Source organism: Humulus lupulus, chromosome 7 (genome assembly GCF_963169125.1).
Source record: "Humulus lupulus chromosome 7, drHumLupu1.1, whole genome shotgun sequence".
Lineage (NCBI taxonomy): Eukaryota > Viridiplantae > Streptophyta > Magnoliopsida > Rosales > Cannabaceae > Humulus > Humulus lupulus.
The window spans coordinates 102,402,165-102,408,488 of NC_084799.1; the positions used below are offsets into that span (position 1 = coordinate 102,402,165).

Below are 6,324 nucleotides of genomic sequence, written 5' to 3' on the forward strand. Positions count from 1 at the left end.
GTGATGGGCCGTGTTGGTCTTCGGCTTTGGTTTCTGGGCCTACTTCGGTGGCTCAGGATGTTCTCGTTGCTTCGATCAGGGGGTGTTACTGGTGGAGTGTCGGGTCCTCCCATCGTCTACTGGAACGGTGGTCTCTGCCCCCTCACGACCTTTCTCTTTTCTCTTGGGCAAGGTCACGTTTTACTTACCTTGCAATAGGCCATTCAGCACCTCATGCATATTCTCCAGGGTAGTCTCCAACCTTTGGTTCTTACGATGCAGCTCACGTATTTCTTCTTCATAGAATCAAGATTTAGAACTCGAGCTCACGGAATGGACCCGGGGATGCTTATTGTAACATGCCGGCATTGATGGCATCTTACAAGCTAGGATGGCGCTCGTTCAGATGCGCACGCGAGGGTGCAGGTTGGTGAGCATGCTGATGCCTAGTTTTTACGACAGTGGCATTTTTGTAAATATCTTCAATATTGCCCAAAAATGGACGGGACTTGGTAGGTTCCATATTGAAGGGTCAATGAACGCAATGGTATGATCGGATTTGGGAGATTTGAAGAATTGGTGAGCTGGAAGCCAAATATGTCTCCCAAGCAAAAATCATATATGTTCCTGGTAGAAGGCTAAAAGCTCAGAAGGCTCTTTGTAGGGGGAGCACCTGGTGTCAGCTCTCCACCACCCCCTGGCGCAGGTGCGTCAAGTGAGCTACTACTAGTTGGGAGGACTAGTAGGGCGGGCATATGAGGACCACGAGGGGACTCATATGTCTCCATGAGTAGGAATACTCATGGACATTACCTGGCCGCCCCGGTAGTGCATCGAAGTGTGCTGCCAGAGGTTTAAGGGTACGGTTCCCTTGGCTTGCCGGGATGCCGCTTGCATGGAACATGGCCTAAACCTTTGAGAGATGTCGTGGCGCATCATGGCCATGAATCTCTACACGAGATGGCATGGTAAGCCATTCGTGGGACTTGTTAGCATGCAAGCATTGGAGGGTGCACTATGCTTGAGCAGGACAGAGGTCCAGTGTGTGCTACTAGTCTGGCAGCCAGTTTCGAGGGCCTGCCAACATGCATGATGGTATGGTGCCTTGAGAATTGGACCATGGACGTATCAAAGTCCTTGGTCTGTGACGTGAGCTAATCGGATAGTATCGAATGGGGCATGATGAGAGGTGTTGGCACGTAAGCTTGGTGTTGGCTCTTGGCCACACATGCTACCTTGACTTGCAAATGTCTGGGTGAGCATTGGTGTTGGGATTTTCCTTGCCATAGTGAGAACCTATGGACAGTGTGGGTGTCTTGGCTAGATACCCTTGATGCATGATTCACTCATAGATGCTTGAGAGCGTGGCTCAGCGAGAGTTGTTCGAGAGATGGAAGTGTACAGAGGCACACGGTCGCGCGAAAAATGTGCCCATTGTTATTCGAAGGGTTGGAAGGCTGACCATGGCTCAGAGGAGTCAAGGTGTCGCACGGGCATTTCCGCTGTCAAAATGTCAGCCTGTGACACTTATCATGTTTATGCATTGAGGGGCCCGGGTCCTGCCGGCCGGAGTTCGGTACTTGTGGTGGTTTAGGAGGCGGAAACTCGTTGGCATTTCCCGACGATGCCCTTGGAAGACTCTCTTCGGGCGGGAGGGCCGGTGACGTGACCTCTCTATCACCCTCGCGAACTTTAGGGTCCCTTGGGGGCTCTACATCTCTGGGTGGAGGAGGGTCCTTCATGGAGGCCTTCAGCTGGACTCCGCTAAGGTGGACCTCCACCTCTCGTGGCTCCCTAAGTCGCTTTGAACGTCTCGGCATTTCTCCTTGCCGGAAGTAATGGTAGAACAGTAGCTTGGTACTTGGATTCCCACAGACGGCACCAAACTGTTGATGGTGAGAACTCGTCAACTAAGTTGAGTTAGAAAAAGTGCAAAGTAAAAATTATCAAAAGAAAAGCTTTAGAACTCTCAATATAAACTCCAAGAACAATTGCAGAAGAACAATGGTGAAATCAGTTTGTATTCACTATGGTGCCCTTGCTACAGTTAATTTTCCAACCCCCTTTCACGTGGAGTTAGAGTTCATTTTATAGTAGGCTCCAATGGCCCTGGGTACATGGTGGTCCAGGGGACTAGATGGTACATGAGTACACTAGCAGGAGAGTGGTTCCAGGGGTAGTGGTGTCAGCTCTGGTACATGGTCAGAGTTTGTGGGTGCACCTCAGCTTTTGTACCCGGTCATGACTCCACTACTTGCCTTGTACGGGTGTCAGAGACGTGGTGGTGGTTTTGCCATTCCTCGTACTGTTCCCAACCGCCACTATTTGTCGGGTACAGGTGTCAGGCCTGTCCCTTGATCCTTGCAGGCATGTACGTACCCCTTTAGAGGTACCTTGTTCGTATTCTTTTTGTCTGTTGTGGGCCACCTTGAACACTGGCATCATGCGCGCGAGGCCTTTGGATGAGACCCACTTGGGCGAGGCTGCCATATACGCGTGTCCCTTTGGACGAGGCCCTTGGGCGAGGCCCTTTGGGGCGAGGCCACTAGACGTGCGTGGCCCTTGGGCGAGGCCCTTGGGTACGAGGCCACTAAGCACGCGTGGCCCTTGGGGGCGAGGCCACCCTATGCATGCATGATCCTTGGGCGAAGCCCTTGAGGGTGAGGCCACCCTACGCGCGGATCAGGTGGTGTCGCGCGGCCAAAACTCTTGAATCCTGGTGGTGTCGCGCGGCCAGCGCGCGCGCAAATCCTGGTGGTGTCGCGTGGTCAGCTCGCGCGAAGCATGGGCGTCGCGCGGTCAGCGCGCGTGGGTCTTTGGTGGCACGCGAGGGCTCTTGGCACTTGTTTTGGGTCTCCTACAAGTACCTGATTTTTAGCATCCACAACAGCCATATGGATTCCTGTACCTTCTTGAGATTTGAAAGCCTCGAATTTTTGTCTCAATGATTCAATTTGGCTTTTGACGTTGTCCTCTTCCCTCAATTGGTAGATTCCAGTTGAACGTGGCTTGTCCATAGGACTCGGTCCATTCCATGTGTAGGAATTTTCAGCGAGATCTTTGAAGTACTCGAAAGCTTCATCGGGATCTTTTTGAAGGAATTTGCCATTGCACATCATTTGTACGAATTGTCTTTGTCCGGTTGTGAGACCGTCATAGAAATAGCTTATCAGACGCCAACTTTTGTATCCATGATGTGGGCATTGATTTATCAAATCTCTAAACCTCTCCTAAACCTTATGGAAAGTTTCATGGTCTTTTTGGATGAAGGTACAGATTTTCCTCTTAAGGCTGCTAGTCTTATGGGGTAGAAAGTATTTGGCAAAGAATGCTTTTGTCATTTCATCTCATGTTCCAATAGATCTAGGCCTTAAGGAATACAACCAGCTTTTTGCTTTTTCTTTGAGAGAGAAAGGAAAAAAATTCAATCTCACAATGTTGGTGGCATCAGCTCGGTTGTTGAATGTAGCCACCACCTCTTCGAAATTCTGTATATGCACGTACGGACTCTCATTTTCCAACCCATGGAAGGTTGGTAGAGGTTAATCATGGCGGGTTTGAAATCGAAATTTGGCATATTGTTGGGATACATTATGCATGAAGGTGTGGCTGTACGCGTAGGATGTAAATAATTATGTAGCGTTCTTGGTTGGACTTCATCTTGATGAGCCATCATGGGTGGTTCAGGAAGTCTCGGTGAGTCGAGAGTGTTTGAACGGATGGAAGAAAACGACGAACTAGGAGAGTTTTCTAAAGTTTATACTAGTTGTCTCACGAGTCTCCCTAGTGCGTCCCTATTTCGTGGCATAAGTATTTCTTTTATTTTGTAAGTATTATAAGCGCAAGTGTGTAATAGTGTAATAAGTATACACTAAAAATGTTCACAGGCCAATTGGGAAGGCTACCAAGGTACCACTTTAGGCCCAAGAGCTTTTCTAGAACTCCCCAAGATTCTTAGAAAAGATTGGAGGGTAACGCTAACACAAACCTTATTTAAGAACCAATTTTTCTAAGACAGAACAAGTTTGGTTTTTACTAATTTCCAAAATTACACAAATGTTCTCAATACTTTGTTGTTTTTTATATGATTTAATAAAATTTTATTCTTATTTTTTTGGGAAAAAAACTAAATCTAGAAAATAAATTCTAAACCTAAAAGTAAAATAAATAAAAGAAATGAATAAATAAATAAAAATTACGAAGGAAAAATAAAATAAAAGAGAAATTAAAAATTACACTACTTTTTTTTTAAATAAAAAAAAAATTCAATTTACTATGCAAACCTTTAATTGTAGAATTACCTTCCCGACAACGACGCCAAAAATTGATATTGCCCAATAAACTCCTAAGCGGTCGCAATAGTAATCAGGCTATGTCGTATCCACAGGGAGGTAAATTACAAATAAAAAGAAAGATTAGTAAATTAGAAATAATAAACTTTGAAATAATGTAACTTTGAAAAAGAATATATTTTTTTAAACATTAAATAAACAAAATCGAGGAATTAGAATCAGAATCAGAAAGAAAATATGGAAGACATAAGTTTCATTCATGCAACCATATATATATATATTTTAATAAAATTGATTCATTCTACTCAACTATAATTCTACACCATTAATTATAGTTGGAAAATATATATAATAAAGCTCACCTTAAAATATGTTCTTTAATTAAATTATACTAACTTCTAATTTTAAAAACCTATCATATTATATACCTTATAGCGATAAAATACCAATGACAGAATGCAGTAAAAAGCATACAATATAACAAATATCCTAAATTAAATTAAGAGCCTAAGTTACATAAGAAGAACATGACTAGACTTATGTAAAAGACACTAATAAATTTAGAATAAAAATTAGAAGAAAATAAATTTAATTGTAACAAAGATATAGAAATGAAGAACAAAATAAAAAAATCAATATATTAAAAATATAATGTGAACATGAACTTCACTCTAGCCTTTCCACAAGAGAATTTAGCCTAAAATAGGCATTGTTTTCACTCCAAGAAATGTAAAAGAAATAAAAGAAAAAAGAATGTTTTTCTCTCTAATTATACTCTCCACCTTAATTCCCCAATCTGATATTTTTTCCCTACATTTTGTTCTCTATTTATAGTGGAAATAGGACCCAGAATGTGTTAAAATCGTGTACAAAAGAGTGGGAAAATGGCTACAAAATTTGATGGAAGTGGGGCAAATGGTGTTGGGTCGTGGGGAGCAAGGGGACCATGTGGCATGCTTCGAATGGCTCAGCAGAATGGTGGCAGCTACTTTGTTGGGGGTGTGGGGAGTAGCCTGGCGACGTGGCGCGCATTGGTTGGCTTGGGTGCTGGCGCATCAGACAACGTCAGGCGGCATGGCAGCTGGTGGGACCCGTGGGTTAGGTGCGTCAGGTGGTAGGCAGCTCGTCAGGTGGCTCGGCTGGAGGCTCGGCTAGCGGCTGGTGGCTTTCTGCCACGTGGCAGCTTCTGAAAGCTTGGGCTGGGCTCCTTTTTGGGCCTAAGTTAACTTCAAAAATACCACTTTTTTCAAGATTTCTTCAATTTTAGTTATTCCTTTCTTTTTTCTTTTTCTTTGTGTCAAAATATATTTTATTTCCTAAAAATTAAACACAAATTAAATTAAAATTAATATTTTCAAATATAAAATATATGACAATAAATCCATGAAAATATTAATTAAAACTTAATTAATTTTAAACTTTAAGACTAATAAAATGATACATTTGAACACTAATCATGGCCGGAGGATCCTGCTGAGGCTCTTGTGGTTGCTGATCGACGGTGACTCCAACGTCTTCCTGGGCACCCTCAATGCCTGTTGCTAGAGAGATCTTGGGAGACCCTTGAGCCTTCTCTTCCTCTAAGCAGGCCACACACCTCGCCAGCTCAGCCTCCCTTATATGATCTGGTAGATAGAAAAGTTGGCGTTGGGATTGCACTTCCAAAAAAAATAGAAACACTCAAACGCTGCCCCCTCGTATTTTTCGAGGTTGTGGGCGTTCGCCTCCTCCAGATCAGCAGTCTCCTTGCGGCTTATCTCCAGCTCCGCTTGAAGCTTGTGGGCCTCCCGATAGTTCATAAGCGAGGCCTCTTTATACTGCACCTTAGAAGCAGAGATCGTGGCAATTGAAGCTTCTTTCTTCTTTAGCTCCTCCCCGAGGGAGGCGAGTTTGGCCTCGGCTGTTTCCAACGCCTCGGTATGCTTCGACTCGACCTCCTTGAGTGCCTCAGTATGTTTCGCTTCAACTTCCTTGAGCTGCTCGGAGTGTTTAGCTTTGATTGTTTTGAGCTGTCGGCATGTTGGGCCTCGATTATGCCAAGCTAGTCGCTAAG

General features: G+C 44.2%; 1 non-coding gene across 1 annotated transcript; it reads left to right on the forward strand.

The window, feature by feature from the left end:
* The first annotated feature begins 3,165 nt into the window (after nt 1-3,165).
* On the forward strand, nt 3,166-3,272 carry LOC133793100 (small nucleolar RNA R71). The gene has a single exon (XR_009874560.1). It is a non-coding gene; the product is annotated as a small nucleolar RNA R71 (small nucleolar RNA).
* Nucleotides 3,273-6,324: the final 3,052 nt, after the last annotated feature.